General features: G+C 34.9%; 1 protein-coding gene and 1 pseudogene across 2 annotated transcripts in view; one reads left to right on the top strand and one right to left on the bottom strand.

Annotated features, from left to right (window-relative positions):
* The window catches only part of LOC126875944 (organic cation transporter protein-like), a 59,604-nt pseudogene extending 42,534 nt beyond the window's left edge, over nucleotides 1-17,070 (bottom strand).
* Nucleotides 14,807-26,630, top strand: part of LOC126875925 (uncharacterized) — a 37,586-nt gene continuing 25,762 nt past the window's right edge. Inside the window, exon 1 of one of the 2 annotated variants that reach the window (XM_050638843.1) lies at nucleotides 14,807-15,341. The gene's annotated coding sequence lies outside the window, so the exon portion shown is untranslated. Of the gene's footprint in view, nucleotides 15,342-25,843; nucleotides 26,579-26,630 lie in introns of those variants that run through there. The other variant, XM_050638842.1, reaches the window with a different exon arrangement.

Genomic DNA, 26,630 nt, shown 5'->3' with positions numbered 1-26,630 from the left:
GGAATCTAAGGTGGATTTTGAAAGTTGACGAGTTTCGAATCGATTGGATTTTGTAAGGGAAGTAGTGATGCTGTTTCTATTAGTTCCTGGAGAAAATCGTGGAAACTACTTTTTGAGATTTGTACATGTATTTTAGACGTTGATTTTAAAAGACCGATACTTGTTTGGTACATTTATTTTTGAATTTTTATCGGTGGGAATTTACAGTGTTTTCACGATTCTGCTTTAATTTAATTTTTCACGCCGTTAACACGTTAGTTGCCACGGTGGTTATCGGTGACCAACTAGGTAAAATAAATTGAATCTTTTAAAATGGTTAAAACAGGAATTTCACGGATTAAAAAATTGTCAACAACATGAACCATTTAAATAACATCGTTGGAGAAAAATTGTACCTGTTGGGGTTATCTGTATTCTGTTAATGTGTAACAGAAATATATTCGAGTATAACGGTATAAGTTCAGTGTATGCTAATCCAGATCTGCACGCTGACAGCGTGACATTACAATAGAGCCCCGAAGCCATGGGCCTATGGTATTTATAATTCCAAAAATCCAGTTTGTTTACATCTCGCTGCACCATCTACACAAGGCATATTCCAGAAAAGGCTATTGGTCTGGAAGGCCCTTCAAATTAATTTAGTAATAGATAATGCTTAATAGGTTCGAAAATCAGGAAAACTAAACAGTAGAGCAGACGTAGAATTTTCCTGGAAGAGTGGAGTGTTTTCCTCCAACAGTGCCAATACAAAATAACACATTACAAAGAATAAACATTACCTCGTACATCTCAATCTATCTTTTAAAGCAAAATATATAAAAATTGAACGCGTTCAAGAAAATAAACATAACGATAGCTATACAGCATATGGCATATGTTAAATCAAATATAATATATTTTTTAACGTACCAGAATTTCAATAGAATTTTAGCAGAATTTTGCTGGATAATTAGTTTAGACGCGCGGTAGGTTGAACAAAAATTGAAAATCGCTGCATTATATCAATCCGTGTCTAAACAAGAATCACGTATTAGACGTGTAACGTCACGAACAACGATTACAAGTGACCTCAAATTCCCTAGAATTTCTGAAAATATCACGGAGCATTCAGGAGGCATTCTACGACCGGGTTAGCCAAGGACAGGAAGTGTTTCCTTAACGAGTACCGGCGATAAATGGAACAGTTCCAGGGAAATAGTTGCACGATACGGTAAACGTGGTTCGATGGAAGTAATTAGTCGCGTTTTACGTCAAAGTATATCCATCGAAACTGGGTCCATGGAAGTATCAACTAGACGACAGTGTTATACGATCTTTCAGTGAAACTCCATCTGCATCTATTACTTTATTTCATCGATCAATACTCGCTGATCCACTTCTAATAGGAGGAAAGAACAAAAAGAATTCTCGCAACGTGTTAACAAGTTTCTATTGGTCGCAGTTCCGTGACTTTTTCCATTATCCAGAATCAATATACCGATAGATGAATGTAAGATGAGGAAGAAAAAACTTCGCTTAAATCTAAGATCGAAATGGTTTGACGTAGCGCGTCATTATCGTAACACGATCGGCAAACGCGTTAGCTTTGGTTGGTGATTCGTTCTCAGCGATTATTAGCGACGTTTGTAGGTTCTTTTCGTGGAAACCTTGATATAACTTGCCTCTCGATCCGCTTTTTAAACGTTCAGACTATTTATTCGAATGGTTTTTCGTTTCAATCGAACGAGCAACCTTGGTTGATTTAGTGAACGTTTATTAGAGAACTCGAGTAATTATGCGAAAGGGAATTATGCTCGATCATCGTTAGTGTCCGGTTTTACGTTACAATAAATCATGTACCTACTCGAATTGATAATTCTATGAACATAATATCGTGTTTACAATGTTTCCATTCTGAATTACGATTTTGCTGCTTTCAAAAACGATGGAAGGAGAAGATTGAAATTTTCCAGTTTTCGCGTTTCACAGTTCGTTCCATTGTTTCATGGGATACATAATTTACGATAAAATTAATTATACAGTACTTTGTCTTAATTTCATTGGAAATAGCATGTAATGCTTAGTTAACGTCATCGAATCGCGAATGACTCATAAACGTTTCGTTTGGACTTATGTTATTATATTTTAGATAATTTTATTCTATTTCAATTTTTCACAGCATCTAACACCTAAACTGTAAAACTTGAGATATTTTATATCTGAAATTACTTTTCTGTCATGATGTTATTGTAAACGAGAATCACGCAGTTTTTCAAGGACTGATCGGAACCGCGTTCATTTTAGCATGTCACATGCCACGGGGGTCATCGGTCACCGACACTCAACTTGTCGGTGCCGCCATGAAGGTCACCGGTAACCGGAGTACCAAGATTGGTAAAAATAAAATCAAAAAATTTGAACAAATGTCGATTGTTCATTATCACCATCGTTACTACAACGGCGTGACGAAATTAATACAGTATAAAACATATAAAAATAAATTTATTTATACATGAAATATAGACCTATAATATTTCACCGTTACATTTATCGCATAATAAAAAAATTCATTATGGCGCCACGGGTAATCCCTGTAAAGCTAGCATTCAACGTGTTGAAAGCTTCTTTCAGTTCGATCAATAGTATTGGCATAAGAATGACGCAAAGGCTCATCGTTGTTGCGTTTATCGAATCAACGAGTTTATATTTATACGTTTTCCGTGATAAACATTTTTTGTTTTTTTCCTCGTCAACCACAGAATTAAAGATTTGTCCAGCTGTTATTACACGTAAGTTATGCAAGGCAGTTTATTTTACATTAGGCCTTCGTGTCTGGCCACAACAAATTTAAATATATTTATAAATTCATAATAATTTACATAAGTATAAATAGTTTTTATTTGAAAGAATTTTTAATTGATTTGCAAAGAAGAAGATTTAAACCGAAAGATGGTATCAGTAGAGACCGTCTATAACCAGATTTTATATACAAAACGACAAACTTTAAAATTCTCTACGGTCTTTAACGAGGTTATCTCATCCGTTTGAAATTCTTAACAATTAGTTAAAAATATGAAACATTTAGTAGGGGACCTGTTGCTCTCATCGCTTTAGAATCCGTAAAACTTTCGACCACAAAGTACTTCGTTTGAATAAAAAATCCTGCTCGGTACAGCACTTTACAATTCTACAAACCTCATTTTTTCTACTTCAAACCTATTTTACGCGTTTTTACGTTCTGTATTCGACTTATTTTCCAGGTACACAGTGTCCATGCTTAAAATTTCACACCGGCGCGATGGTAAAAAAATTATTTTATACTGAATCTCGTGTTTTGTTGTTAAAAACTATGGATATTGATAAAAATAAATTTCACGCGAAACTTTAATTTTTGGAATCAAAAATCATTTTAATCGATCAATGAAATTATGAAAATTGTCCAGAGATTCCAAAATTATTAAGATTAATCTTCTCTTAAAGATCCTAAAATTATTAAAAATCAGAGATTTTTAAATCATTAAAAATTGAAGATTCTAAAGTTACTTTATTTATTTATTTACATTTCATAATTCTGCCTTCCGCAGTAAAGCGGACTTCCAGTTACACTTCTCCTTGGGATTCTAACGTTATCAAAAATGATTAAAAGCCTAAAGGCCTAAAAAGTTCTCTGTTTGCTATTTCACTGTTGTATGCTTTCTCACCCTTCGTCCCTAATCGATGAACATCGCTCTAATTCTTTTCTCTCCCTTTACTTTCAATCGCACGAGAGAAGCGTCGAAAAACCCACGACCACGAGGGATGAAAGGATGGTTTCAGGGATGGAGATTCGTGAAAGCAGGCCGCGAGGGAAGAAGTGAACCGAGATTGGTCCGATGTTTGTTCAGCACACAACCGTTTCGTATGTAGAAAGCGTTCATAGAGAGGTGGTTGCGCTCCTTTATGCGCATGCCCAATAAAACAATCTCCAAATAATATTCTGTTCTTCGAATTTACTTTTTCAACGTTCCATGCTTACGGGCTATAATTTTCTTAAGACGCTTAAAACGATCTCTTGAGCTTTCGCCTTTTCGGTGAAAACAAGCATTTTTTTATCTCCACTTTAGACTCGAACGCCAACTTCTTGACGTATTAAAGAATTTTAGAAGTTTCTTACCATTTTACAGTACGTTCTTGTTGAATTTTTGCTGGATGAAAAAACGCTTATCCGATACTTTTAGTATTTGCCTCGAAGCTGTTTAACGGTATTATCCTTTTAATAAAATTTAATTATAACGCGCTTTTACGAAATGATAGCGTACACAGTGACTGTTAATAATTTCTGGTCAGCGCGTAATTTTATTTTGACGTACTTTTTACTTTAATAAAATCCTTCGAGTGAAATGTTTCGCGATATTGTATAATATTTTTCTAAAAAAGAATATATTAATGCTAATCGATGGAACTATTAAAAAGATCGTACAGTTTTTCGAGAATGTTAATAGCCTTCTTGATAAGAAGACATCTCTTGTCCTATCTTGGTATGCGTTAAGGGTTGATGGTATAATTTACTATATTTTGAAGATCAAAGTTACGATATTCATAACAAGTTTATAAAAGTTTTACCTAACGCCGCTTGATTTTATGTGATTATACTTGCAAAGTTCTTATCGCTTATTATACAGTTTTATTTTTATCAAAAGAAAAGAAAAATACCTCTCATAGGGGTAGTTTGCATATTTTGGTGGAGACTGGTGAGTATAAGTGTCGTTGTCGTTGAGTCGTTAACTTTCATTACAAGATCAAATTTAATTCCACTTGCCTCGATGGACGCAGGCTATCGTTAATTAAAATCCTCCCACCAATTTTTATAAATATACGAATATAATACGAAACCTTTCTAATGAGCTAAAAATAACACGAGATTTTTAGCAAATTTAAAAAAATAAAAGAATTAAGATTAAATTTAGACGTAGTCGAACCTTATTTCGTTAAGTAATTTCCGTGAGAAGTACAGGAAACATAACTGAACATAATGTGGCAGATCCATCATGATAGATTTCGTGATTTTAATGTTACGTGTTCAAAAACGTTATATTAAAAGAGCAATAGTACTAGGATAATTAATATTTCTGAAATGTGTAAGTGCAGTTATACTTTCATGCTATTAAAACTGGAATTGTATGAGCGTTTTTATCATCTTCTTGAATAACTGCACTTACACGTCTATTTTACTAAGGTCTTCAGTTGTGATTTATTAAATTGTTTATCATGTTCATTAATTAAACTGTTAAACTGTTCATTAATTTGTATAGTTACAATATCGTACATATTCAATATGAAATTTCATTAGTGTAATTTATGGATTGGTTTTACCTTACATTATTGTAACAATATACGTTTCATTATAATACGTTCCATATTGTAACAATATAGCTGCATAATTTGTGCAAATCAATGCAAACATTTGAGCAAAATATAATCCTTCGAAATATATCTCACAATGTCTTGACGCTTCGTAAAAATGTAAGTTAAATTTTTCAATTAAACATTCTGCTCGTTTCAAACCTCGTTATATATTATTCAAACCCAATACGAAAGAGTTTTCGTGTTAATAATTCGTATTTCATCGAAACGCGTAAATGTGGATCGCGATTCTAATCGATACCTATTCGATCTTGAATTAATTAAAAAAATTAGCAAAAGCTCGTTACGAGGAGTGCGCGCTTTCAAGGGAACTTTTTGCACGGCCGGGAATAACGTCGCACCGCGGAGGCAGCCGATTCTTTCATCCCGGAAGCGCACTGGAACTTGGAGATTTTATTACGAGCGTACAGTGATCCTGTTTAATTGCATCCGCTACAAGGCGACCCTCGAAAAGCAATTTCGAGTGTACCGGAGGCTGGATTTATCGCGACCGGTATTCACTGTAAACAGCCAACGACGTTCCTCTTAATTCTGCCGCCGGCTTCCGATTCTTTACCTTCGCTCTGTTGGCCGCGGTTTTTCTTTCGTTTTCGCGGCACCGCGAAACGAAGAAAAGGCGCTTCTATCGTCGAGTAGGTTTTACTAATAGTCGATGCTCTGTTCTTCCTTATTTATTTATTTCTTTATCGTTTTCATGATTTTTATGGTCCGGGATTAGGCAGCTACCGCGATTAATAAAATACGTAACAAAGAGCAAAGCGTAGAATGCAATGAGGCAAGTTAGAAACTCAAACAACGGTATCTATATTACGATACAGCGTATGTTAGAATTAAGCAGGTAGCTTACGATATCATAATTGCTGATACAGATTAATATCTTTGAGAAGATAAAGAAGATCTTCAATGCTTCTGATTTAGACATGCTGCATCTCGTTTGGCAGAGCGAATTTATTTCTTAATTTAATTTACTTTTCATGCATTAACGTTGCTACGATTAAGAAGATTATCATCTACAAATAGGATAAAGTTATGAGAGTGTGTCAGTTTAGTATGTCGAATTTTAAGTCTCATGAGAATGGCTTGCTTTCTCCGATCGGAAAGAAATACTGGACTTTTATCGATGTACGTACGGATGTTATGTATGTTGAATGGGGGTGATTCCTGTGGAATCCTATGGAAGGGACGTTTGTACTCTCTGGAGTTTTGTTTCTCATTCTACGTTTTTAATCGAATGGAAACCGAGAGTAAAGATCTGAAACACATTTAGCGCATGTCGAGATAAAGGGGTTTTTAAGCTACGCTGTGCCACAAGTTTCGAGCACCTAATGTGCTTCTTGTGTTTAATATTAAATCGCCTTTTGATTGCAATATCTGCAATAATTTACAAACATTGTAGAACCATATTTTACTTTTAACTCAAGTTTGACCAAAATGTGTGACCATTCAATTTTTGACTAGTATGCAACTTTTTATGCACTTATGGGAGACTTAAACGCGAAACATAAGCAAAAATATATGAATAAATTCGAACTATAGTACTCGTTATAATATCTATCGAAAAAATGATTATCCATCGAGGTCCCATTCCTTCAGTTATATTCGTAAAGATATGAATTTGCATAAAAATCCGTAATCTATCTTTGATGGAAACTAAATTGAAAAGATAAGCCGAATATTTTACGTTTTGGGTCTGCGTTGACAACATTTTTGTTTCGTGTGATTTTGTGACATTTATATTTCCGAGATATAAAATGTGAAATTAATATAAAACTTATCACGTGATATTTAGACTTCTATTAATGATACGAGAATTTATGACTCCCCATTTTCTCCCTTTCTCTTTCTACAGTTGAAAGTCAATCTGCTGAAATAGGAAACGTCACATAATGCTGTATATCATTCAGAAAGTAAAAACCACATCGATTAATAACGTCACCATCAAGGTGTTAGCTAATCCGTGGCCAGGGTCAACGTAATAAGGCACACCTGAGATTGATGACAGCTGTTGATGTATCACTACTCTGTTATTATGTATTTCTGTAAGAATTCTATTGTGTATTCCATTGTGTCTCGATTAAACCATTCAACAGATTTATCTTAATTTAGTCTATTAATAATTTCGACGTCTCTTTTTCTATCTTGATGAAAGATACATTGCCACATTTACGCATCTTGAAGTGACGTTTCCGGTTTATGCTGAATTTTATATATAAATCTTTCCTCTGTATTTTCGAGCTGACATTTTTCGGCATCTACATTCCCATACAAATGTTTTCGTAATAAAAAGGCTATTTATACTCGAGTAAAGTCTTATAAAATTTCAGCGTAGAGTTAACGTATTTGGTAACAAAACGATTAACATAACTGTTTTATTCTTGCGTAATAAAACAAAAAGTAACTACGATATAGAAATAAAACTGACCAATTCTATCGAGGTTAATTAATCGTTCCGTTTCTGCGAAATGAACCCTATCTACGTATTTTGATACGTAAAATTAAAAACTTTTGAAACATCGAAATCGATCAGTTCAGCTTGTCAGATTGACTCCTACATGCTTTATTTAAACAAAGAATGTCAATGTTTTCAAGACATGCGGATTACTTGGAAATGATTGTACATTTGTCATTTTCCCAGTGTCTGCTGGTATTTCTATTCTTTCTTCCAAGAGTAGAAGCTATCGTAACGATTTGTTATATTCGTTACATTAGCATGATCGATCGTGCGGAGCAAATGATCCACGTTTCGTGTACACACACCCTCGTTACGCCGTGTTTTTCCCTAGTGATCGAGTGGATTTCATCATCGGTAAAATGCACTATATCAGACGTCGCTGACATTAATATTCAAGGTATTTAACGTTTAAAGACGCGGGCGTGTCGAGTAGTGCCTCTCGGTAACAGGCAATTCGATTGGCAAGCAACGAGGGAAAAAGCTGTTACACAATAAAATAATAGCCATTATGACTAATCGCGCGAGTGGAACTCGCGAGTATCGCGACCCTGACTAATTGTAAGCGAGTACGCGAATTGCGGTTGAATGGAACGTGCTGTCGCGTCCCGGAAACTCGAAAAAGTCAAAGGGAAACGCAATTTCGCGATAATGAATGTGGAATGTATTAATGTACATGGTGTCTCATTTTGATCGTTCCACGCAAACATATATCCTAAACTATACGTAATTCGAGAAAGAGCGTACAATAAAATTGTACGGTTTCAATTGGCCCATCTTACGACGTTCAATTGGATTTGTCTAAGTGGAAGCGTTTACGAGATTCTAAGATAACCGTTGTTTCTTCCAATTGAATTATACGTTTTATCTTTCATACACCATCCGATGCACTTTTTAGTTCTCTACGGAAAAGTATCAAGGTAGTTGTATCTGAAAATTCTTAGCTTAAAAGATATCTCATTGTTAATTTCATTAAAATTGAGCGTGTGGAGGACAAGAAATATATAAACGTAAGTGCGCTGTGTTATCTTTCCTTGTCTTTCATGCGATAAGTTTTACAAGGTTGAAGCTGGAATACCTTTTGAACTAATTATTTTTCCATTGAAGTACCCTAATACTGGTTTGTAGGGAATTAAAAAATCCATCGAATAGCGTATGAAAAAAATGTATGTAGAAATCCATTTGAATAAACGAAGGTCACCTTGAGATCTCGAAGCTATTTATTTTTCGAAGAAACACTTTTTTCGAATAATATACGGTTTAAGAGATATTTGCCTGGCTCGATCAAGACGAGACACCTTGTATATACAGGCTGTTGCAAAAATATGATAGGTGCAAGGATTTTGTTAAAGGGAATAAGAAATAATTTCGAAATACACTTAGCATTGTAATTATTAATATATTTATTTAGTATAACATTGTATTTATTATATCATACTAGTTAATTAGGTCCAAGTGTATTAATTTCGGTATTTGGTAAAATTTTATATTAGGAAAATGAAATATAGAAACTCATTTAATTCTAAGAAATGGTTCTTTATTATTCATATTGCTCGATCATTTTTCAGCATGGGAGAACCATGATTATTCAGAAGCAAATCTGAATTTACTTGAAGTAGTTCTTATATTAATAATTTAAACTGTATTTTTCCTTATTCCCATGAGTATGCCATTCCGTTCTCTGATATAGTGTTGCCAGAATTTCGTACAGGTGTAGAATTATAAGATCGACCAGTACAGATTCCAAAATCAATGCTTCCAACGTAAAATCTAATTTTGTATTTCTATGTAGGGTGACTTAATTTACTAGTCTATAAACGATAATTCAGTTAACACATTAACAGTCGTCGATGTAATGTAATGTTTCGTAATTAAAGTACTTACTACTAGGTAAGACAATTATCAATGGCTCTGAGGGATTTCCTGGATTTATTTGAATTAATTCTAGGAAACGATTAAGGTTTAATATTCGTAGGATATCGTTCTGCAAAATTATTAAACGCGAGTATATTACATTGCAACGCGCTGTAGTTAAAGATCTATAATGTTTAAGAGGGAAAAAAAAGAAATAAAAAATATCGAGAGATTTTTGAAATCGATGTTCTTAATTTAAAATGTAATTTTGTCTCTTCTTATACTGACATTTAATGAGCTTAATTTACTCAACCCTAATGTAATTAAATTGCAACAACGAATATCTTCGTAATGTTATAATATTAATAATATATAAATATCGTAATATATATTTTATCACAGTTTTCAATGTCTACTACAAGATCTTCATGTTTGTGACACACGGCATACTATTTGCCGCGATACGAACCGCATCGTTTTTGATTTTCGATCGATTTGAAAAGTTGCTATGACATACAGTAACTTAGTTGTATATCAATCTAGTGATAATACGATTTTGATTTGCGCAGAGTACAAGCTATTTCAACAAGTTGATAAAATTTATTACCATGTAATATGATTTAATACCGTAACGTAATTTAAAAGTCGAAGGATCGAATCCTGAGATTCTAAGATGATTAATAATTAGTCTTGAAGATACGGTCTTATAATTTAAAGGTATAACGGCATAATGATACAATCTGTAATATAAATGAAGATTCAGTATATCTTAAACGTAAAACGCGGCTATAAAATGTTTCAAAATAGAAATATCCAATGTTTTAGAATCCTAAACCAGTTTGAATCTTCAACAAAACTCCGATTTTTTGAGAAACCTTGACAATACGCTAGCTTTTATAGAAGCTTTTTAAAGCTATGTTAAAGGAAAGAATCAACAAGTTTAACAATCATAATATTTAATACCATTCGCGTCACAACGTTTAAATTTATCAATACACATTATAAAAGTCCAAATAGTTGCATAAAGCCGCGTAAAAATCCTAAAGTATACGAGTTGAAAAAAACCGGCGAACTTCTGAAAAAACTTCGGACCTCGACGATACGCTATCTTTCACGGAAGCTTTCAAAGTTATCGCGAAGGCAAAAACCAACAATTTTAGCAATTACGCCATTTAGTATAGTTCGCGTCACGCCATTTAGATTTATCAATATACATTATGAACGTGCAAATAGTTGCACAATACAGTGTTTAACAATACTAAATCGCACAACTTGAACCTCTTAACGAACCATCGAACTCCTGAGAAATTCCTCTTGACAATAGGCTATCTTTTACAATTCTTTGCCAGTTATCTCAAAGACAAGAATCAACAATTTTAACAATTACAGAAGTGTCATCCGCGTCACGCCATTTAAAACAATCTAACACTTGCGCGTGACAAGCGCGAAACTGTCCTTGAAATATCCTTGATCAAATTTGATTCTCACGCGAATAGTATAACGATGTGTTGTCACGATAAGCATTTTTGTATTCGAGTAAAGTCTGATCGAAAAAGAGGACTGAAGAGGGTTATACGATGGAAGAGAGGCTTGCAGAGAAGCTGGGAAACAGTTTACAAGTCGGGCTAGGAAATGGAAGATTGAGTAGTTTAGTTGTATGTTGGAAAAGAGGTTATATGAGAGGGACTGGGAAATAGAATCGAAAAATTATGCGTTCAAGCTTATTGAAAAGAACTTTTTTTAAGAGTGTTCGTAATATATTCATCGTACATGTTTTAAGGAATTTATTTGATACATCTGAGATTTATGTAACTTTTGCTTGTGTAATTCTGCTCATTTCTTATAGATGCCTTTTCTTTGTCGCAATATAATGTTATTCATAACATGCAATGACATTTCCAATGGTGTTCCCTATCCTCGCATAATACGTATCGGTAATTCTGTCATAATACTTCATCTATGCACATATGCAGTCGACTACGTCAGCGATATGTGTAATACGTTTGTATCAGCTTTAAGATTAAACAATACTGCTATTGAGTTGGAAATTCATCCGATTGTTCGCATCGTACAGTGTGTAGTGTAATAGTGGATATTAAACAATAAATATTTGTTACGATATGTGTAACTAATTGCTTCAGATCGCAGTCAGAATTAGCTCAAACTCGCGCTATATCTAAAAAAATGTTCTTAAGTTACACAGACGGTTGTCTGTCATCTCGGAAGATGCAGTCATTGAAATCAGCGTTTGAATGTCATATTTTCTGGATGATATAATTTTCATCGGTAAAATTAGAACATATGAATTATCACAAACCAGGAATTAAGCCAAGTTTACGCAACGTGTTTATGCACCAGTTATAGTTTACATAAGAAATTCCAAATTATTTACATAATACGTCATACTAATACGTCAAAAAATTCATTTACTAAAATCCATGTCTCATCGAAATATGAAAAATACGAAAAAGAAAGCAGGAAACTATGGAGAACGATAGAATTCGATCGAAGAATCGGTCTCGTTCGGATAAAGAGGCTCTAGAACGCACGCAGGCCTAGTGGCCCCGATACTGGAAGAGGCCTCCATTGTGCGAAACCCACGAAGATGGAGATAACGTAATGAAACTAACTGGCTTGCTCTGACCAATTAACCAACCCAACTACGGCATAATATTTAACGTACACTCGCCGCCTTCCCCTGTTCACGTGGCCACGTTTACGCGATGGATATAGCGTTACATGAAAACGCGTTGCGAGGGAATCTCGCGTGATGATGAATTCGCTCACGCGCATCATCCCAGCGTGAGTTACAAGTACCTTCACGCGATTGACGGATCAAATATTCAAGGCAATTCGATTGGAATTATATTCGTGGGCCATAAAAATATTCACCTTCGCGATTTTATCGATCTATTCAAGACAGATTGGAAATCGATGTGTCGGAGATGAAAGAACACCTGTCGGAGATAAAAGAACACCGGAGCCTTTGGAACTTTGGATAACCCCGCAACATCGTAACCTAGAGTCTACTAAAACAGTAATTAAACAATTATAGTTATTCAATCCGATTGTAATTGTTCGAGATAGGTGATAGCGAGCTCTGGCTCGAGGCGACAGTCTGTCGCCCAACGTAGCCGCGGCCAACGGGATGACAAAAGAACGTACTCACAAAGTCTAAGTCTGGTTAAAACGTGAAATAACCACTGATCACGAAGATGTTAGTCTTTAGTCGATGAGATCGCGAGCGAGAATGACTTTCCCGTCCCGATGATACCACGGAGGAAAACTATATTGGGGCGTGTCTAAGGACACGAGATCGGATTCGTCGAGAAAAGCCTCCGTTCAGAAAGTAAGGGAAATTGTCGTTGCCGCTAATTGGTCAATCTCTATACCGGTGGTTAGAAAGAGATGCTGGCTGTTTTCGAGGGGAAGTTGCTAGTGGGAGACGCCGCTCGTTGAAAAATTGGTCTCCCCTATTTTCCCGTAGTGGGGACAAAGATTGTTTGTCTGTTTGATGGACTTTAGTTGACTAAATCTTAAGATTTATAACGAGCCCTCGAGCTAGCTGAACATGTACTGTGGAGACGCATCGACATCAGGCAATTATCTTACTCCAGGAATAGGGTCTGCGCGTGGCGAGCCACGGGACAAAAACCGTTGGAATATTTACTGTCACGTGTCGCCACGAATATTTCTTTTAAGCTATAGGATTTTAAGCTTTTGAGCTATAGGATTACTCCATACCTTCGTTAAACAAAGCGTTCATTCCTTGGCCGCGGCAACGTTGGGCGACAGACTGTCGCCTCGAGCCAGAGCTCACTATCACCAATCTCGAACAATTACAATCGGATTAAATAACTACAATTGTTTAATTACTGCTATAGTAGACTCTAGGTTACAATGTTGCGGGGTTATCCAAAGTTCCAAAGGCTCCGGTGTTCTTTCATCTCCGACAGATGAAATATTTTTATTCTCTGATTTATAATTTTGGAAGTGTAAGGATTTCGTCGAGTGAACGAAGAATATTCGTAACGGAGTACCACGTCTTTAAATCAGGAATTTTTGATAAATAAGTAACGTAAGGTTTTCTGAAGCAGATTACTGCAAAAAAAGAAATTCATCATAAATATTTATAATATTAGATAAATATTAAAAATGCCTTTTTATGCAAATGCGAGAGGTATATTACCATGAGACTGTGTTCGCATGATAACGATGATAATGGTCGCAGAAACTGTTTTTTGCCTAACGCTATTTTAACATAGACATCGTGTTTTTTGATGGTTACAAAAAAAAAAATTAAATTTTATAGATTATGTATAATCAATTAATTCAGTGATCAGAATTTTAAAGAAACTTTTTAATAGAATAAATGAGAACTCGAAAGGGCAAATACGTGGAATTGTAACGATGTGTTAAGGTGTAGGAAGATTTAAGATTAAGCTGTTACTGTTAATTTGTGTTTCCGCCTGTTTGCACGCGTCTGACCATAGACAGGCACGCTCTACTGCGGCTGCCAGGCATCCGCTGCACGTGAGCAATCGTATTTGAATATAACATCTGTTTGATTTGTTTTTACCAACTTTGTGTACCACTAATTACCAGTGGCGAAATTCAGAAATTATTCCTATTTCCTCGAAACAAAAAACATAGAATCTCGTCTTTTTAGATATATGATTTTACTTGGATATGTCTTACAGTTCGAACACCTAACCGATTTTCTGTACATTTAGTATTTATAATAATAATAGACTTTAGACTAGCTTCACGTACGAATATACAGGGTGGTTGGTAACTGGTGGTACAAGCGGAAAGGGGGTGATTCTACGCGAAAAAAGAAAATATAGAATAGAAATCTTTCGTTCGAGGCTTTGTTTTCGAGAAAATCAACTTTGAATCTTATCTCGTTATAACGGATCTCACTGTAGATCATTGTCTCGATGGAAAAATTAAGAAAAAAATTTTTATTCTATATTTTCGACTTCTTTCACCCCCTTTCCGCTTGTACCATCAGTTACCATCCACATCCATTCCATATACATCCTGTCCATAAAATTATGAAATACCTACATTTTTCAATTATGTTCAAAATTCTACAGACCTCCCCCTTCCCCTAAATCTCATTTTGCGCTTTCGTCAATCATAAAAGTTTATTTGCGAAAACAAGCAGCCCAAGAAGAACAATTTGCGTCAGTCTAAAATTACCATCACGCATCAAGGAACGTACCTGACGTCAACAAACCTGAAGTCCCTCCCATATTTAACTCTACTAAGCCAACCACGGGAGTTCCGCGTTCAAAATACCAATCGTTCGTTTATTTGCATGAGAAAAGATTTGTCGGTGGCTGGGGAGGAAACGAGCCGAAGCGCGGATAGGTGAATGTCGGAAGAGAAGGGGAAAACCTTCCGAGTCCTGAAACAATTTTCGTTTCGAACAGCTCGTCCTGCTGGTGGGGAGGGTTGCATAAATATTCGAGGTTGCGCATCGTGCTCGACATAGCTGGAAACTGCTGGCAAGCGAACAAGTGGTGGAGAAGGAGCACCAGGACCTTAGTTTCGCCACAGCTCAGTACCAGTTGCGCTCCATACGAGTGTTCATCCAACCTGCTCGAAAGGGTGGAATTCCAACGTGAAGACATTGAGTTCGGTGACATCGGTGAGTTTAAATCCACTATATCTTCTATGAAATCATCGTGACGCTAAATGTAGTTACAAGAAATCATTCTAATTTATTTCTGTGTGTAATTTCTTTTCTTCATTTCGCGTGGTTTCTTACTTGGTCAAAAAGGTGAGGAACTTTTATGCGAGGATACTGTTGATAAATTTGCACCGTCCATCCTTTATTGAATTTATACGCAAGACCATCGACGTTGAGTTTCGCTCGATCATTGTCTATCGAATAATTATAAAATTTATTCTGATTTTTGTGCGTCTTCGGTCCTTTCCTTAGCTTTGTCCGATTCTTTTTTATTTGATCTGATTGATTGTAGCAATTTAAATACGAGGAGACTGCTGGTCAGTTCGAATCGATTATTTTCTGTGCAGTAATCGTAGCAAAATGAATATATTCTAATTTATACGTGTCCTTTGTCCCACTTTATGCCCGCTCTTTTTCCCCTACTTTCTACTGTTTCGAGGCATGAATGAATCCTCTGAACTTGTTGCTCTGGCAGTGAATGAAAAGTGAAGTTTAGGATTGGAAAGTGAAATGAAAGTTTCAATTCCTCGCTTGTGTTTCACTTGTGGAAAGAATCTTCATCAGAAGTTTGACATTTTTGATAGACGCAAGTGTTTGTGCTTACATTTAGATTTTAGAAAGAATTTTGAATTGTATATGTCGATTACGTATATTGGTCATTTAAAAAAATCATAAACACTGTTCAAACTTCTAAGGTACAATGAGAAAAATACAATGTTCATCATTTTATCTTTCCCGTGCATTACTGTACTATTACTTAATGCTGGAAGTTATAAATACCTTTTGTCGTAACTTATCAAAATGTTCTGCTCAATGATATAGTCCCATTCATCCCCTGTCATTCCCACCCACCATTTACATCTCATAACATAATAATAAAACAGTACTTGACATGATTAATAACATATTAAAAGCATCACTTAGAAGAGATGAATTATTTCATAATATAAACTTTCATGTTTATTAATCCCTTAATGTTTTTGTATTCTAATACTTTTGTATATCGCTTATGCTGTAGGTTGAATATGCAAATTAATATTTTTATAGATATAATTTAAATAATACTCGATAATAGCACTGGATAATATTATATCGAGTACTATTTCTCGAATATTTTACACGTTTTTCCATATTACATAATGGAACATAATTTTTGTCTAAATTACGATGCTTCTAATTAAATTTAAATATAAACGAAAGATTGCTTTCCTTCAAAGTTATTGAAATTCGTAAGAAAAGCGAAAGACAAAACAGAATCGATGTATCGATTAATTCCTTAAAAATTTTTACTCGATAACTGGCCCTTAACATTTCACGAACTATACGCGTTTTAATATTCATGGTTACAAGAAAGTAAGAAGAAAGAAGCCGAAATAGGTCGACGCGTGTTAGCGGCATATTTTTTTATTCATGTACCCACTTCAAAGTCGTCTATACGTACCTCACCGACCTAATACGAACAGCTCTCTTTTCGGTCTCCTCCCTTTTATTTCTCTCGCATTTTTCTTCTTCCATTTCCTCCTGCCCCCCCCCCTCTCTCTCTCGTTCGTTCCTTTGGCCTGGATATTTTTCGCGTGGTTCGAGCAACGATGAATTTCCGTGCCGCGAAATTGATGACACGAGGGATAATGAAAATTTATCGAGTATAATAGCCGACGTTCTGATCAAAGACCAAGCCAATCCGTGCCTAAAAAAAAAAAAAATTTTTGGATACCGTCAATGAAGCTGTATTATATTTACATATAAACTATATTATATATGGGACGCAGGTGTTCTATATTAAACATAGCTAAATATAGGTAAATGCAATTAAATAGAGTTAAATATACCGTAATGAAATATATTTAGTTTATGAAACTTTTCCTAAATTAAATGAGAAAATTATTCGCATAGCTGGAAATTCGTATAGTATCTATAATAAAAATTTATAAAATAACAAGACAGCTCAGAGGACTTTTCAATATTTTTTATTTCGATATATATACTGCATTTCCATTAATCTTCGTTTCAGATATTTTTAAAAGGTATTTATTAATATCACTTCTAGTCATTTTTTAACATTATTCGATAAAGTTACATTAACAAAATCGTGTTTTTCAATTATACCATTTACTACTCTTTATCTTCACGATTATAATTGATTATACAAGTATCCCATATATCGTAATGAAGCAATTGTGTATAGTTGTAGCATTGTAAAGTTATGACTCTGAGACAACAAAATCGTAAAAATTCTTAAAAAAAATTGGCTGACAGAATATCCTACCAAGTATTATTTTCAGCGAAGCAACAGGTTTTGTCAAACGTATAACCTTTATAAATTTCTGACGTAAAGTATTTCAAATCTATCTTCTCCAAAAAGAAGAACGTCGTAGGATAAAATTGTACATTTTAAAATGTACATTGTAAAATTATACATTTTCGATTTATTTCTTCACGTAGAAAATTTTACCTTATCCTTTATAGTACGATTAATGAGACACACTAAATATTTGAATGCTACGAAACTCGTAAGAACCAGTTGTACTATACTTTAACCAGTTACACATACTAAACGGTATCAAGTAACTTATCGATCAGTATCGCTTTCCTTTAATATGAAAGAACGAAATAAACGTAGAACAGAATTTTTACGAACAGAGAAAGTATTAGGTTGTCCGGAAAGTGTCTTTCTTTCGCAAGCGTGTCTTTTACAACGATGCACCTTCGTACAAACGTAAAACCAAGTCTGTGAAATTTATCTCAACAGAACAAATTGGATCGTACGTAATTCGACAAAATAATATAAAACAAAAAAACGTTGTGGGTATATTATTTCCTCATAAAACGAAAGAAACTTCTTGGACAAGCTAATAGTTTTCGAAAGATTTACGACTTGTCTATGGAAGACGAGGGATTGAAAGAACGCCGAAGAATGAGGTTCAATGGATGAACCAGCAGGAAGTTCTCGAAGCAGCCGCGAATCGCGAGTATCCCCTCGAAAAGAGATGAAAGTGAATCGAAACTGTAAGACTGTTACGACTTTTCCTCTCCGATATTCGTGAATTGAATCACGGTCAACTCAGCTTGAAAGAGAAGTTCGATTAAAAACTTCTATTGTAAAATTCCTTAGTGACTCAGGCAGATCCATGCGATTAACTCTTAATTAGTATTCTTGATACAGCAATAGTTACTCAATTTTAGAGTTTCAATAATATACGTTGATTTGTATTTCGTACTTTACGTAATAAGTATCATTGATATTATTTACGGCATAACACTAAATAATAATTTAAATTTCAATATTGAAATTCTGTAATCATATATTAAAATATTGAAATTGTATACTGAAAGTATTTCATTCTGTTAGCTTAATTTGCTCAGGAGTCACGCTGATCACCTTCATAAATTCAAGCACAGAGAAAAATAACAGAAAACAATTACAAACGCTTTTGAAAATTTACCTTGGAGCCTGTGACTTTTTACAATTCTTTGCGATAGATAATTGCAAATTTGGAAAAATAGATCGTTCGTTTTTTAGCATGCTGAATATTAATTATATACTTAAATAATTAAATCGAGGAATTTTATATTAATTTTATATTTTTCACAAGGCTGATCAGTTTCTCGTGTGAAAATCTCAATGAAAAGAATTCATATGCTATTGTTAAATTAATCCTCGTCTTAAATCCTCGTTACTGATCTAATTTATACAAAATAAGGTTACACACTTGCAACAATAAAGAAGCTATAGAACGGCGAAGATATCCTCAAAGAAGGAGAGAAGAATCAATTATACGAGCCATTATTCGCCACTTACCTAATCTTAAATCTAACTGCAATTGTCCTTTGTTAATTTTATGATTTCCATTACGCGAATCGAGTTGAGTGTAAAAATTCTGTTTTACGACTAAACCATATTTACGACGAAACGAATCCTTACTCAACATATATATAAACATAAACATATATATAAACATTATAATGCAGAGATTGGAACACAATTCAATTTCGTGGACAGCATGTGTTCGTGATCAATCGACGCGTCAGATAATTTATTATTGAATAAACTGGCCGGTGGCGTCTGCGTTTCATGATTGGCAAGTCGATAACGATACAACCGATAGATAACCGAAATAAATGTTCTACATCTGCGAAGTAAACGTTGTTCTACTAAGCTTTCGACGAGTGAATATTTCTCTTCTTTCTTTCCATCGATAAATCGCGTATCTCTTAGTAACATTCAACTAAATTTTACAAATTTCACCATAGGCAGAGTAATTCTATAGCCGAAAGATAGAAAAAAAGAAAAAAATGGAACAGCGAAAGAACCAAGTCAATTTCCCTCTTTCATCCAGTTTCAGAGCGAAATACGACATATATGATATTTTCATGCTTCAATTTACGATCAAAGGATATTCAGAGTCGCAAATTTTTATCGAATCGAAACTCCCAAGCTGCATGTTTCACGCAGAGGAAATGGGAGAAAGAGTTACATAAACACTGATAAGTGAGCCAGTGAGAAGTTAAATTGATCGATTCCATTTTTAAACAAGTTTTTTCGTTCTAAGATCCGATCGACTAAATCGCTACACTCACTGCTGATATTTATTTAAATTTATGTTTTTATAGAGCGCGACGAAGGAGAAGAACCTAGACAGAAATTTATTTTACTTACTGAACTATTAATAGCTGCTAGACTTTGCATATTTGTACACTTTCGCGCGTATTTTTACATCTTTCAATTTACCGTAAAACCTTATTCACATTGAACTCTTCAGAAACCAAACGATTAATCTCAATAGAGTCAACCTTCTTTACAAACAAGGTATTTCTATATTGCAACTATTTTGAAACATATACATGTATGAAATATAAACATATTTTTCATCCTAATTCCGGACACTCTTTTCACATGGATTTCGTCAAAATTATGCGGCCTTGCGATTAAAAGAAATTTTCTCGAGAAGTGTCGCGATTAGGCAACTTATTGGTATTAACAGATTATTAACAGAAAGACAAAATAAACTCCGTTACACAAATCGGATGATCAAGTTTTCGGAGGAGAAAGAGAAAGAGACAGAGAGGGGGGGAGAGAGAGAGAGAGAGAGAGAGAAACAAGATTTATTGAAGGGAGGATGAGGGAACGGAAACACTTTGAGGAAACACTTTGAGCTCTATGCTTCGACCTGTCCAGCCGCCAATCGAATTAGCGTGCCATCCAGCATTGATTTTGCGTCCATATCGTGGAACCATGCCGTATTTATTGTTTACCAGGTTTCCTGTGTCCTATGAATTTCAGTTTTTCCGCAAGATGCCGCAAGATGCAGCTCGTTTTCCTTAGACTCCGATGTGAAATCGCGCGAAAAAGTAAGAATGAAGGCGTTTCCATTGGATCGCGATTGCACTTTATCGTATTAATTAACTCGACATTACAGCGTAGTCCTAGAAAATCGTATTAATCGAGGTAATCCGATGCAATTGATTCACGGCCAGCGTACTGCTGCGCATCACGCGAGTCGTTGTCTCAATTATTGAATTGCTCGTTGCGAAGTATTGTAGCGGAACCTCGGAAACGAAATTAACGATGTAATTGGGGACAGGATGCATTGTAACGATGGAAAATATTTTAGTTATAACAGCTAATTCGAAGGTTGAAAAATATCGATCGAACTGTTTGCTGGTGTTCGCCCAAGGATTCGAACATGTAGGGGTATAGTGGTTGAACAATTAGATCTGGTCATATCTGTTAATTTTTCTGTCGTTATTGTATAATTCATTGTATTCTTTGGTTTACTATATACACGTATCCCGTTTGATAAATTATATTTCTAATTTTCGTTAATAATATTAATACTTTGCATTCGAAGGTTTCATTTATTCATATTACCAGATACTCCAAGTAATTTCAGTAGAAAGAACGTGTTTTCGTATAATTGGTTAAATATATGCGTAGAATGAAGAGTCATAGCCGCATCACTCATCACCTACTCACTCACTCACTATCATCGCGCAGTGCGATACGATTTTGCTTGGTAGTGTAATATATCTTCGGCCAATACGTCGGTTTATTTTTCTGATTGTATCTTACCTGTTCGTTGCAAGAATACGTGAGATAATTATGATTTGACAGGTTAAGGACAAATTTTTAATTTATTGATTTATTAAATTTTTAATTTATTAATTATTTAATTTATTTGATATTATTAGCGGAGCCCTCGATTGCGAAGGGTTATAGTAGCGTCGAATAAAATTGAAATTGTTAATAGATCATTTTCTGATATTATATTTCAATGGATCTTCGTGGAAATTGGAATAATGTCTGATTCTATTATTTATCTTAGAAAACTTGAAAAACTAATTAATTATTCGTATCGAATTAGTAATATTCGTTTGTTTGTAAAATGTACTTGTCAAGATAGTATTATATAAAAATACTGAATCTCGACAGGTTAATTTCTCATGTGAGTTTTCACGAAGCTTGAAAAAATAGAATTTGTAATTAGTGTTATTTGCAACAGACATTTATTTTCCCTGAAACCTATGTAGGTCACAAATATTCCTAGTAGCAATGCGTGTGAACTACATTCGCTTCTCTATGTACGTACATATGTACTCTCAAAATTTCATTAAAATCGTTCTTACGTTATTTTAAAATCCATTCTAAAATCGATTCTATGGTGACAACCAACGGTGTAACTTTATAATTCGACGAAATTTTCCAATGCATTTCAAACAGACAAATTTTTACAATCCCAATATAGAGAAGGTATAAAAATAAAATAGTTATTTTTCTTGCTCGGTTCTAGATGAGAACAATAAAAGTTGCGTGGACAGTGATTAAATTGCTTTAAGGAAAAACCTCCTATTTTTTGTTTTATATATTGACTTTTTGTTGCAATATTTTCCAAGAGCTTCGACTGGCATCGAGTCGTATAAAATCGCAGAAAAAGGCGCTAGTATTCTTTATAGTTGCATAGCTTCCATCATCGCCTGGGTAATAGGCCTCGCTTCGTCTTTGACGCGACAATCTCGTTACCAAGACTTCGATCTTCGAGTTGCTTAATGCGATATCGACATCAGAACGATGCCTCGACGAGCAATTCATCAAAAAAGTTTTTTAAATTTTATTCGTGTAATCTCGAAAGTGACTCGATATTGACCGAGAATAATACGATGTTTCATTTATTTGTCGAAGCTTGGGTGAAAATTTTCCGCCGACAGATTTTTGATTGCAACCAACGACATTTGAAATTACTGACACGAAAAATAGAAATTTATTGTCATAACTAGCAACGTTGTAAATTGTTCGTATTTGCTTTGATACGAAGATGAATTGGAAATTATTAAAATTTAACAATTTAATAGCATTTACAATTATTCGTATTATCTCATTTAATTATATCATAATTGACAATACAGAAGTGTCACTGTTTCTGTATACCTAAATATATTATGTAGTATCGTTTGTTTTTTTACAATAACTGTGCAATTCCATCGTATTGATGCCTTTTCTACTGTAATTCTACTCCTAACTAATTACATTGAATCAACGTCAGTCATTCGCATAATAACAATTCTATTCCCTGATATTCCCAACCCGAAAGCAAATATCCTCTTCCAAATTGTTGCGTATGTATAACCATCCGATTTCTATAGTGATATATTAGCCGTACTGTATTATGTGGATTCTTCGTTGTACGAACGTAAGTAGTCAAGTGAAATTTGTGATGTTCCTTGATCTATGTACGTTACGATCAGTTTGCAACAGGCAGTTTTCCCGAGTCGTTGCACGTTCAGCAAGAAATTAATCAGCAGTGAAGAAAAATATAAAGTTCCCCTGTATTTCTAACTTTGTACTCTGTAATGTCACGGTTTCTAATCTTTCATCCATAGTTCACACTTTAAGAAAAATTAATCAATTACATTAATTACGTTGCTTAAAATCATCGAATTTATCTAGTCGGTTAAGCGTGTAAAATCGACGAACGGAAGATTATTCAATGAGAAAACTCGACATTACAAAAATGAACGTTTGCCCATGTTGAAGTAGCATTTAAAGGATGAACGCGATACTCAGCGTCGAGTCGAAAACGTTTCGAGTTCGAGTTTCTATTCGCCTCCATATGAACCCATTGAATAATCGATACGAGTTGCTCGTTACACGGTAATTCCTTGCTTTCAAATTTGAAAGCCACCCCCATAGGCCCTGTTAATCGGTCAGACTAGCGCAGAGACGCGTTTCATTTGCTATAATTCGATCATCGGACGGTTTAGTTATCGTCGAATTTTGACGCTGCTTACCAGCAGATTAATCTCTAGCAAACAATTGATAGGCGTCACAAACAGACCAGTTGCTTCGTAGTTAGCGAGTCTCTGGACGTTCAGAATATGAGGATCCAGCTGATCCACCATTACAATTAATCGGATTAATTCTCACTCCCTCTCGCCAAGGGATATATGTAATTGATTTTCTGAATCAGGGATGGCTATTCCGATAATATACAGTAAATATAAAATATAGCGAAAATACATAGTAAATCGAATTTTTCCTTTTCATTTCTTAACTTTATCTGTTCTCAAGATACATAGCTTTTGCAGTTTTCCGTAATGGGACAGAAAGCGGAACGTCTTTAGGCTACCATCTTTTTCTTTTTACAATTTAAATTCGTTTCTTCAATGTCCGTTAGAACATTTTCCAGCCAATATTTTCTAAAATTTCACACGTATCCTTCCTTCGCTATAAGACGCGAGATACACGTGTACTTCAGCATCGACGTGTCTTCAACTCATCGATGCCTCTTTCTCGGCGTTTCCCATAGTCCGTTTTCCATTCTGTCCGCGTTTCAACCCCCGACCACATTTTCTGTGCAACGTGTACACACATCCAAATATGGGTTGACTGCGACACGGGAAAACTCAGCGTTAGAAACGAACGAAGAAACGCCTAACCATCGTGAAAGCGATGTGAACGCGGAAATCGGACGAGGCGAAGTTAATTTCGACTATCAGCCAGCTTTGGGCAATGAATCTCGACGATTTCCGCGAGCATATTGGACTTATCTGCTCCAGCACGCCTTACAATCACGATAACACCTTCTGTTGCACGCACGTGAACACGCAACCCCCTCGTTACCCTCGAAACGAGCGGTCAGAGATCCGTGAACAAGATTGAAATTCGTTGCGGTTACGGAAGCCGTTTACGAGCCTATGGATTACGAGGGTCGTTTCGAAGAATGCAGTGAGCGATCCCATGGAGCGTAATTCTTAGCCCATTAACGGGCAACGTTGCGTTAGCGAATTTCATCTGTCACCTTTTCCCCAATGAATTTGCGTTATCGAATTCTATTTGTTAACATTATCACCACGACAAGCAATTCCAAGGATGAGCTTCGCGTTTACCTCGTCTCTACTTTTTCTATCTGGATTCTACAATTTCATGAGTTTCAAAGGATGTGGATAAAACGGCATTATGAGAAACTGTTGGTTGATTCTTCATGGGTTAACGTAGTTTTGAAGAAATTCTTCCAGGAACCGGGAAGAATATTAAACATTGAAATCGGATACAGTACCAATTCTGAGAACTTTGAAAATGACACGGTACCACAATGTCGCTATAGAGACCAATATAATGTTACTCTAGAGGCTTTCACTGCTCGAATTGTCACAATTATTTTTTATACTTCCGATCCTTGATCATGCCAAAGCGTTATTTTTAAAAAATAAAATATATAATAGAAGTGTGTATAGAACTGTTGAAAGGGTCCGTGTAACAGACTTTCGTCGATGATCTATACAACTAAAATTCTTAATATTAAATTCAATTCGTAGAATATTCAAATCTATCTATAGTTTGATCGAATCTTCGATTATAAATCGACGTAAAATTTTTGGATACTACAAGCGTAGCCATCGTTCAGTATCTCGTAAACGTCTGATGAAGAAGTACATGTTACAAGGCTTATACGTCAAATCTATAGAACACCTGAATATAACTGACTTCCCAATATTTCAATATTCCAGGTCCCATAGCTATATCGGATGTCGATTAATACGAAACATGAGAAGTCAATCAATCGATATGTTCAATGGCACGTAATCTTGATAAAAGCTGTACAAACTTGCAGTCCTTTCCTTGTTTATAACGGGAAATTGAATACTTTGTAATTAAATTGTAGAAACAGAAGCAATAAAATGTTGCGTGGCCTGTCGCAATAACGTAACGAATCGATATAATGGTTGCCACAGATTAATTAATTAATATCAATCCCGCGATCCTCCATCGCAGCTGTCTTTATTTCCGCGTAGTTTGTATCGAATTCGTCGCGTTTCATCGTGAGAAATCTTCAGCCGTTCCAAAAGTCTCGTAAAGATTAATCCTTCATAATTGAAGAGCGGAAGTAGATAAAGTTGCCAGTATCGAAACTAAAGTTTTCTGGGAAACGACTGTTTATGAGAAATTGTTTGTTTATGGAAATGTTATTTATTAGAAAAATATAACGATACTTATTTATTACGCATATTATAATACTTTATATAATTTTACGATATCTCTATTCTATCGTTTCAAAGATCTGTTAATTAACGATAAAAAAAATATCTTCTTTATATCTTAAGAGAAGATATGTAAGTCCATTATGTAGTTTGCTTAAGAAGGTCAGTAGAGATTTTCTTATCTGATGGGATAATTGAGGCAGATTTATCTACGCACATGTTCAAGCACGATGGAGGGAGTTTGCTGGCACATGGTGCACACAGTCTAATTTAGGGAACTAATCGTATAACATACATCATACACAACCTATATCACGTATGAAACGTTAAAAACTGTACGAATTATTATGATTACACTTCCCTTCATATTTAGTGATATTAACCTTCATACAAACAACCTCTTCAAGGAAAAACAAAATTCTTTTTCGAAAATGGCACTTCCAATTCTTCTTATTCTCACTATTTAATTGCTAGCCGTATCAAGTAACAACGAAAAAAATAATAATATCTAATCGTTAAGCAGGGCCATATTTTTGGGGATACAATTAAAAAAGTAAATCGTCGGTGGAATATTGTTTCACCTATCAAGAATTTTGGAAGATATAATTAGAAAGGTACAACCTGGGTAGAAAATTGTACTCCTTATCGAGCATTTTTGAAAATATAATTGAGAAAGTGGAATCTGGATAGAAAATTGTTTTACCTACGAAGCATTATAAAAAGTAAGTTTAATAAAACTATACCTTGGATAGTTCATATATTTTTTCATATTAT

This window comes from Bombus huntii, unplaced genomic scaffold (assembly GCF_024542735.1).
Source record: "Bombus huntii isolate Logan2020A unplaced genomic scaffold, iyBomHunt1.1 ctg00000060.1, whole genome shotgun sequence".
NCBI lineage: Eukaryota > Metazoa > Arthropoda > Insecta > Hymenoptera > Apidae > Bombus > Bombus huntii.
This window is presented reverse-complemented; position numbering and strand designations above follow the sequence as displayed.